Consider the following 10,034-nt stretch of genomic DNA (forward strand, 5'->3'; position numbering starts at 1 on the left):
TCTCGGCCGCGAGACAACCTTTTACGTCTCGCCAGTGTAGACAAGCTTTGAAATGGTCAACAACTACCTTGATAATCTGCCCTACACTGTGTCCATCAACTGCCAAGGGACGTGTCGAAAACACGGTGGGCGAAATACCGTGAATAACTTTGCCAAATAACGGAGTTTGAAACGTGGAAGCGCAGTTTAAAAACGAAACTGCCGTGCGGTTACTGCTTTCATGGGTCATCATCTAACCAAAAAAAGAGACCATATTACTCCAAGAGGTACACGAGTTAAACTGTTTCTCCTGCCATCACAGGAATTTCCGGAGAATATTAACTTAGAATATTCTTAAGAATAACCTGATTACCCAACGGGTGTATATGAGGTTAAACTATTTCCCGCAACACTCCAATAAAGTATATGAGTTATAAACTATCTCTACAATAGCAGTCTTCAATCAAAACTTCGACGACCGGTCACTGCGATTAAACGTAGCCACCGGACGAATTTTAGCTATCGATATCAAATGCCATCTGATAGGCTAAAAGATGACGAAGTCAAGAGTTGAAGCCATTTATGGAGCTTCCGTCGTATGATCTACTCAATCAAAACCTTGAAAGGATTGAAACAGATTAAACTATCTTATCCAAGTATCCCAGACTCCTCATAAAAATGAGTCATGAGAAAATACTATGGACGGGCGGTATCTGTAGGACATCAAAAAATGCTAAAGATATACAAATACAGCTTCAAAGGAGATCATCGAAAAAATCAAAACTAAGAAAAAAGACAGTCTTTACTGGTCTCATCCGCCAGCGAAGACCAGTTAAATTTTTACTGTACTTACTCCATGAGAGACAGTGTTATACCGTCTCTCCGCCAGCCGCAGACAAGTGTTTACATAGTCTCACCCTGCGAGACGAGTGGAATTTTTACTGTCTCGAGGCGCTGAGACAGTGTTTTACTGTTCTCTCCACGCGAGACAGTGTTTACTGTCTCTCTCCGCCCGCTGACGACAGTGGATTTACTGTCTCTCTTTTTGCGAACAGTGTTTACTGTCTCTCTTTACGACCGACCCAGGGTCCTCCTTACTGTCTCCTCCTATGCCGCGACGACCAGTCGAGTCCTTTACCGTCTCTCATCTGCTCAGCGAGACAGTTGTTTACGCATGCGTCTCTCGCGCGACCACGCAGTGTCCATCACTGTCTCCTCGCTGCAGAGATAGTGTTTACTGTTCTCTCCGTGCGGAGACAGTTCTCAACAGGCCTCCAAAACTGTTCTATAAACCGCCAACACTGGCCATTAAATGCCAAAGAAACATGGGATGATACGTCTGGCGTGGCCTCGTGAGTGAAGTCTGACGTTTGTTATCGAACGGTCGCCAATATAACAAGTTAAATACGGGGAGGCAGTTACAAACAAAAACTGCCAGACGGTTACTCGTTCACGAGACAGTATTTATGTCTCGCAGGGGAGACGGTATTTACTGGTCTCGCGGGAGAGACAGGTCTTACTTGTCTCTGAGCCGCCGAGACAGTAAACACTGTCTCGGAAGTACGTTCAATCCCGAGGTATAAATTACCCCCGAGAATCATTGTTTTGGAGGAGGCTGATCAGAGAGCATCCACAGGCTATTTCAGAGTAGAAATGAGGCCAGAGTACTCAAGACTTCCTGTAACTCTTGATATTCAGCTTTGACTTGATTTCAGCAAAACGACTTATCGTACCTTGATAATATCGCTTTCAAGTTCTCACTCGAATAAACAAGATCAAGAATCATAAACCCCTCACGATGTCGATCAGAATCTGTTGATTTGTGGTCCACAGTGGGCCTAACGCACCCCCGGTACAGGCAAAGATCCCACGCAAGCAGTGATCCAAACAACGATCCTGCGTTTGTTTCTCAGAAGTTGTAATTTTTACTTTGTTGTGTAAAAGAAGTCTTATAAAAAGGCTATCTCTTTTTGAATTTATTGTAATCGACTGAAGATATAATGAATTCCATGACAAAACCAACTTTTGACGCAAACAAAGGTATGCAACAAAATCATGAGGTCTTTTATTTGGTTGTAATGGGGCTAGGGTAAAAAGGTAGGACAGATATTTAGATTGTAGTTGAAAGCCTATCACTAGTGGAGCGATACTTGAAAAATATTTGATCTCAAAGTAAGATCAATGACATCCACACAAACTCCATCATATATCAAAGAACTTCTTCCAACTACTCCTTTAGTACCCCCACAATGAATTCTTTCGACACCCGCAATTACATATACCATAAAGAGGACACTTTATTCATCTTTTTTTTCTCAATTTTTTTTTATAAAAGAAGCAAACACTTACTTTCACACCCCCAAGATTACATTTCATTGCTCACATAACCCGTTATATCATAAATTATGCTCCACTAGCTTAGGCAATGGGTAAGGAATAAAATCGGGTTTTGAAGGTTACATATGTGGGTTTAATCAACAAAATTAGGCTCATAAGCTCAAGGGGGCTAATCAAAGGGAACAATAGTACATGGTAGGCTATTTGGCAAATGTGGACTATAAACAAAAATGTGCCTCAATCACCTTTTATGCATACAAAAGTTATATGTGGCCTTGAAGAGATTCAATGCAAGTTCTAGTATCCTACACCATTGGAGAATATCACACAAGAAAAGAAAATAATGATTGGATATGTAATGCATCCAATTTCAGGCTCAAACTGGTTTTATTTGTCTACCAAATTTAATTTCCCTCTTATCTCAATAGAGTAATGGTTATGATGCTAGCCACATAAACGCTAAAACCTATAAGACAAGAGAACATTCAAGTCTGGTTCTCCCATATTGTAAACTTGTAATCAAAAACCTTTGAGAATCAGTTGAAAGATGGTATAAGAAGTTGCCAAGTCCCGATTAATAAGCATCTATTTAATTCAATGATCGATAAAGGTTAAGCATTCATGTCATCATCAGGAAATCATTTCCCTATTTTGTTTTTTTTGAATTAAGAAACAAAGCAAAAGAAAAACTAAAATAAAAGAAAAATAGGCAATTATAGACAGGCAATCAATGAATGAACAACCCACAACCCCAAGCTTAAGATCGACATTGTCCTCAATGTAAAAAGATAGAAATTAGTGCAAGGGTGCAGGGGACATACCAACTCACTAGTCAGAAGGAGGCGGCGCGGAGGCATCCTGTCGCCGCTCGTGAAAAGACTGCATCATGTAGTGTATAGAGTCCAGTAGTTGTCCTTGACGTTGTTGCTCTTGCTCGATGGCACCTACACGGTTAGTAAGATAGGCAAGAGAAATATGGATAGCTGATAATTCCGCTGACCAATCAGGGTGATGGAAAGAGTTAGTTCCCCTGGTAGGCTCAGCCTGAATAGGGATCGGGGGTACCGTGTCAGCATCCTCAGCTGGTACAACCTCATGACCATCACAAATCACAAAATCAAATGTTAGGTAGGACCAATTGGCGTGAACATGGATGGTCGTGCGATCAGGATCAGGGAGTGCGAAAATATAATTATCCTGAAAACATAACCATAACCTATTGCCCTTATTACTAATCAATTTCATATGTAGACAAGCATCGAGGTTAATGGACGCACTAGGGCTTAATGGATGAAGTCCATCTACAAATTCTCCTAAACCCATCCCGTAAGCTAAAGTGGTAATCAAGACACCTAACACAATTCTTCCACTTGTTGCTCTCGCTGCACGACACATATGATGAATCATAAAAGCTCCAGTGTCAACCTTATGTCCCTCAACCATGGCACATAAAAAGTAGAGTTCTCTCTGACAGATGATTCCATCACTCTCGCCTCGACCAAAAATGGTAAAAGCCATGAACCTTTGTAAATATCTAAAGCAGGGCTTATAAATAGCAGAGGCTCGTGACAAGAAGGGATCATAAGGTCTTTGAGTTGTAGAGCGTGCGATTGAAGTCCAAAATGGGGTCAAGTTAAAGTTTTTAGGAACAATTCTGGCCCCACCCTCCGGAAAACCAAATATCTGATTTAAATGAGCTAATGTAATTGTGTGAGACCGGTTAAATAGCCTAAAAGTGATTTTTCCTTCCTTTACCCCCTCACCATTAAATAAAATAGCATCAAGAGAGCTCAAAAATTCGAGAGTAATACGCTCGTACGTGGGATGTTTAGCCTCTACAAAATGTAACCAACCAACCCGTCTTAGGAGGTGTGAAACATCATCCCACAGCCCTAACTTACGCAAACAATTCTCATCCAAGTAGCGGGTACTCAAAATTCCCCGCTTAACCAGTGTATTATACCTATTTTGTTGCTGTTCATTGACAAATTCAATAGCATGAGGATTTTGGAGAGGTTGAGAGTTACCTTTTGCGTCGTCGCACTGTAGAAATTGAAGCTTCCTGACTAGGCCGTCCGCGCTTAGGTCCCATGTAGCCTTCCGAACGGGAATTGACAGCAGATTTTGAAGGCAGTTGCTGGCTGGCGTGAAATGGAGTTGGTGTTGCAGCGGCGAACTCGAAACAGTAGTGGGGGATTTTGGTCGGCCGCTGGTTGTGAGGGGATGAATGGTTGGTCTGAGAGTGGGGGTGGTTTCTGCAATGATGAAGGGGAGAGAGGCCTGGTTGCGGTGATGAAGGATGGGGGCGGTGGTCGTTGTGGTGAGCGGCATCGGAGATGACGGCGCTGGCTGATTCGAAGAGGTGAAGGCGGTGTAGATCGGTGCTCTGGTCGGGAATCGAAGAGGGGCGGCGGAGCGACGATGGTTGATGCGCGGTGGTGATGACGAAGCTCGGAGTCGGGGATCGAAGAGGGGTGGTGTTCGCTGATCGGAGAGGGGAATCGGTGTTGGTGTGAGGGAGACGGTGGTCGGAGGTGATTGCTGAGGATGGGATGCGGTCGGTGATCGGCGATCCGGTCGGAGATGCGGTCGGAGAGGGGACGGAGCGGCTGTGCTGCGGCGTTGAGAACGAAGGATTGGGGTGGTGGACGATGTGGTCGGAGGGGATGAAGTATTGGGGCGGCGGTGATTTGGGTTGGTTAGGTCGAAGAAGAGGGGTGGGGGTTTTGAGGGATTTTTTCGTTTTGTTTTTTTTTCTTTTTAACCCAACGAACCACAGGTGTGGTGGACGGGTGTGGTAGAGTCTGGAAAATTTTTTTTCTGTGAACCAGGGGTGTGGCGGACCGTGGGTGTGGTGTATGGGTGTGGTAGAGTCTGGAATTCTTCTTCCTGTGCACCATGGGTGTGGTGTACACCACCTCTGGGTGTGGTAGAGTCTGCCATCCCATTTTAACTCCTTTTTCTGCAGTTTTTTTTGAAAGAATTGTTCTCCCTTCTTCTCACCTGCATGATTGAAAATATTATAAGTTAAATTTGTGCCGATCCAATTGCCTAAAAAAATAAAATAATAAAAAAAAATAAAAAAATGAAATAAAATAAAATAAGATAAATAAAATGGATGAAAGCTTGGGTTGCCTCCCAAGAAGCGCTCGTTTATGGTCATGAGCTCGACCCCTTTTTCTTTTAATTATCCGACGAAGGGGGCTCTGAAAGGGTATACGTGACCCCTTTCTCGTGTTGTTCCCCTACAATGTAGTGCTTCAATCGTTACCCATTCACCTTGAAAGATCCCGTTGTTTCACTCCAAACTTCAACAACTCCACTAGGAAAAACCTCACGGATTTGAAAAGGTCCGGACCAACGAGATTTGAGCTTGCCCGGAAAAAGCTTCAAACGAGAGTTGAAAAGTAGCACCATATCTCCTTGATTAAACTCTCTTCGAAGAATATTCTTGTCGTGCCATCGTTTAGTCTTTTCTTTATAAATGCGAGCATTCTCATAGGAATCTAATCGTAGCTCATCTAGCTCATGAAGTTGAAGCTTTCTTTTCTCACCTGCGGTCTTCATATCGAAATTGAGCAGTTTGATAGCCCAATACGCCTTATGCTCTAACTCAACTGGGAGATGACACGATTTGCCATATACCAATTTGAATGGTGTCATACCTATGGGTGTTTTGTAGGCAGTTCGATAGGCCCATAAGGCATCCGTGAGTTTCATAGACCAGTCCTTTCTCGAACGATTAACTGTTTTCTCCAAGATACTCTTGATTTCTCGATTCGAAACCTCCACTTGACCGCTAGTTTGAGGATGATATGGTGTGGCAACTTTATGAGTGACCCCATATTGTCTTAAAAGAGCTTAGAATTTTCTTTCAATGAAGTGTGAACCTCCATCACTGATCACTGTTCGTGGCACCCCAAATCTTGGAAAAATAACGTTTTTGAATAGTTTCACAACAACTTTAGCATCGTTGGTGGGGGATGCTATCGCTTCTACCCACTTGGAGACGTAGTCCACCGCCACTAAGATGAACTTGTTGTCCCCACACATCAAAGACTTCAATTTCCAAGATGGAGTGTAAAGGCATCTCATGTCGCTTCGAAATATTCCCGGTCCTCTGACAACTATCACAAGATATCACAAACTGTCTTGCATCCCGGAAAAGACTCGGCCAATAGAAACCTGATTGTAGAACTTTTGCAGCTGTCTTTGAAGTGCTTGCATGTCCTCCGTAAGAAGATGAATGGAAATGATGGAGAATACTTGTAACCTCATTTTCAGGAACGCACCTTCTAAACATCCCATCAACACACCATTTGTATAGAAATGGTTCATCCCAAAAATAATACTTCAAGTCAGCAAAGAACTTCTTTTTCTGTTGATAGCTCAGATCTGGAGGCAAGACTCCACACACTAGGTAGTTGACGAAGTCCGCATACCATGGTGCATCCAATCTTTCAATGGCTAACAACTGACTTTGGACCCCACTAAGTAAGACCTGAACTTGTCAAAGGCGAATACAACTGCTAATAGCTCCTTTTCAGTGGTAGCGTAGTTAACTTGGGCTTCATCAAGAGTGCGACTAGCATAATAAATTGCATGAACTATCTTGTTCTTCCTTTGGCCCAACACAGCACCAACCGCATAATCACTTGCATCAGTCATGACTTCAAATGGGAGATTCCAGTCCGGCGGTTGCATAATAGGAGCTGTTATCAATGCTTCTTTCAACCTGCAAAAAGCATCAAGACATTCATCAGTGAAATCAAATGTAGCATCTTTAAGAAGAAGGTTAGTTAAGGGTTTTGAAATTTTTGAGAAATCTTTGATGAAACGCCGATAGAAACCGGCATGTCCCAAGAAACTTCTTACTCCCCTAACCGACGTTGGTGGAGGCAATTTTTCAATGACTTCCACTTTTGATCGATCAACCTCAATTCCACGCTCAGACACCTTGTGCCCTAAAACTATTCCATCCCTTACCATAAAGTGTCATTTCTCCCAGTGTAGGACTAAATTAACTTCTTCGCAACGCTGCAAAACTCGAGACAAGTTAGATAAACAACCATCAAAAGTATACATGAAGAAGACATCCATAAGCACGTGCATAATGTCTTCTATAAAATCAGAGAAAATAGCCATCATACATCGTTGAAAAGTATCAGGGGCATTACAAAGACCAAAAGGCATGCGCCTATAAGCAAAGGTCCCATAGGGACAGGTAAAAGTGGTCTTTTCCTGGTCACTAGGATGGATAGGAATTTGGAAAAATCCCGAATAGCCATCTAAATAACAAAAATATGAATGCCTAGCCAACCTTTCCAACATCTGGTCTATAAAGGGAAGTGGAAAATGATCTTTTCGAGTTGCCTTGTTCAATTTCCTATAATCAATACACATCCTCCAACCCGTAATCGTCCTAGTAGGGATAAGTTCGTTATTCGCATTCTTAACTACGATCACACCTCTCTTTTTAGGAACCACATGAACCGGGCTAACCCATTCACTATCAGAAATAGGATAGATTACCCCAGAATCTAGTAGCTTAAGCACTTCCTTTTTAATCACTTCTTTCATGTTAGGATTTAATCTACGTTGGTGTTCTATAGAGGGTTTATGATCATCTTCCAAGAGAATTCTATGCATGCAAATTGATGGATTAATTCCCTTAATGTCATTCATGGTGTATCCTATGACCTTGCGGTGCATCCTAAGTGTTCTAAGCAACTTATCAGTTTCATTTTCATTCAGACATGCATTCACAATCACAGGATAAGTAAAATCAGGGCCAAGAAATTCATACCTTAAAGAGGAAGGGAGGGGTTTTAATTCTACCTTTGGTGCATTATCCTCTTCACAAATAGAACCTTTTGTCTCTAGCATCAATCTTTCAAGCTTTGCATTTCGAAGTGGAGCAGTTGATGTTGATTCTAAAGATTGAGCATACGCGGCTACCTCGGGGTCTTCATCATTTATTGAACCATCACTTACCAAACATTTCTCAAGTGGATCAGCTGAGTTATTGTTTGCAATTTGCTCATGTGTACACTTGTCAATGACGTCGACCCTGTAACAAATTTTATCAGTTAGAGGGAGTTTCATAGTATTACTTAAATCAAATTCTACCGTCTCCCCTCCAATATTTAGAGAGAGCCTTCCATTTTTAACATCGATTATAGCACCTGCAGTAGCAAGGAAGGGTCTTCCTAATATAATTGGAATGTTAGAATCTTCTTCTATTTCCAAAATAACAAAATCAACCGGGATAAAGAACTTACCGACCTGGATAGGTACATCTTCAAGTATACCTACCGGATATTTTACCGATCGATCCGCCAATTGGAGTGATATCGTGGTTGGCTTCAAATCACCTATGCCAAGCTTCTTACAAATAGACATCGGCATCAAACTTACGCTTGCACCTAAATCACACAAAGCACGGTTAATAGAGACATTACCAATAACACAAGGAATAGAAAATGAACCTGGATCCTTAAGCTTAGGAGGCAGCTTATTCTGGATGATAGCACTACACTCCTCAGTAAGGGCCACAGTCTCGTATTCTTCCAACTTCCTTTTATTGGATAGGATCTCTTTCAAGAACTTAGCATATGAAGGCATTTGAGAGATAGCTTCAGTGAACGGGATATTGATGTGCAACTTTTTCAAAATCTCCAAAAATTTTCCGAACTGCTTTTCTAACTTAGCCTTAGCTAACCTTTGGGGAAATGGTAGAGGAGGCTTGTAAGGAGCGGGGGCCACATATTTTTCAACTTTTTCTTCTTCTTGTGTTTGAGTCTCATTATCCACATCTATCACATTTTCATTTTTTTCTTCATGATGACCATCCACCCCATCATTTTCCTTCATCTTGGGTCCCTCATATTGTTTTCCACTTCTAAGAGTTATAGCATTCACATGACTCCTGGGATTTGTCTCGGGTTGTCCAGGTAGCATGCCTGAAGGCCTAGAGGAAGAGCTAACATTTTGTGCCAATTGGGTGATTTGTGTCTCTAACATCTTGTTATGCGTAGCTAGGGAATCCATCTTAGAGGCCAATTGTTTTACCACCTCATTCGTGGTTTGTTGTTGCTGCTTAAACTCTTTATTCAATTTTGATTGAGTCATCACAAACTTCTCCATCATATTTTCCAAATTTGACTTTTGAGAAGGGAAATTGGATTGAGGAGCACGAAAACCAGGTGGACCAAAATTAGATGCAGGCATGGGATTTCCAGGTGGGTTTCTATAAGAAAAATTAGGATGATTCCTCCACCCCGGATTATAAGTATTGGAGAATGGGTCTCCCTTCTGATTAAAGTTATTAACATAGTTAACTTGCTCATTACCAGAAGTATCAATGGATGGGGGGTTTCCTAATTGACATTGAAGTGCAGAATGACCCACATAGCCACATATCTCACATGAAATTGAAGTAGACGCCACAGAATTAATACTCAAACCTTCAACTTTCTTAAATAAAGCATCAACTTTAGAGGATATATGGTCTAAAGCATCTATTTCATACTTGCCTCCTTTTGATGTCTGAGGAGCACGCTCGTTCGCCCATTGATAGTGATTCTGAGCCATGTCTTCAATGAGAGTGTATGCCTCGTCTATTGTTTTGTTCATCAAAGCTCCTCCTACAGCAGCATCCACAGTCATCTGTGTGTTGTAAATGAGCTCGTTGTAGAAGGTGTGAACAATTAACCATT

Source organism: Asparagus officinalis, chromosome 4, assembly GCF_001876935.1.
Source record: "Asparagus officinalis chromosome 4, Aspof.V1, whole genome shotgun sequence".
Lineage (NCBI taxonomy): Eukaryota > Viridiplantae > Streptophyta > Magnoliopsida > Asparagales > Asparagaceae > Asparagus > Asparagus officinalis.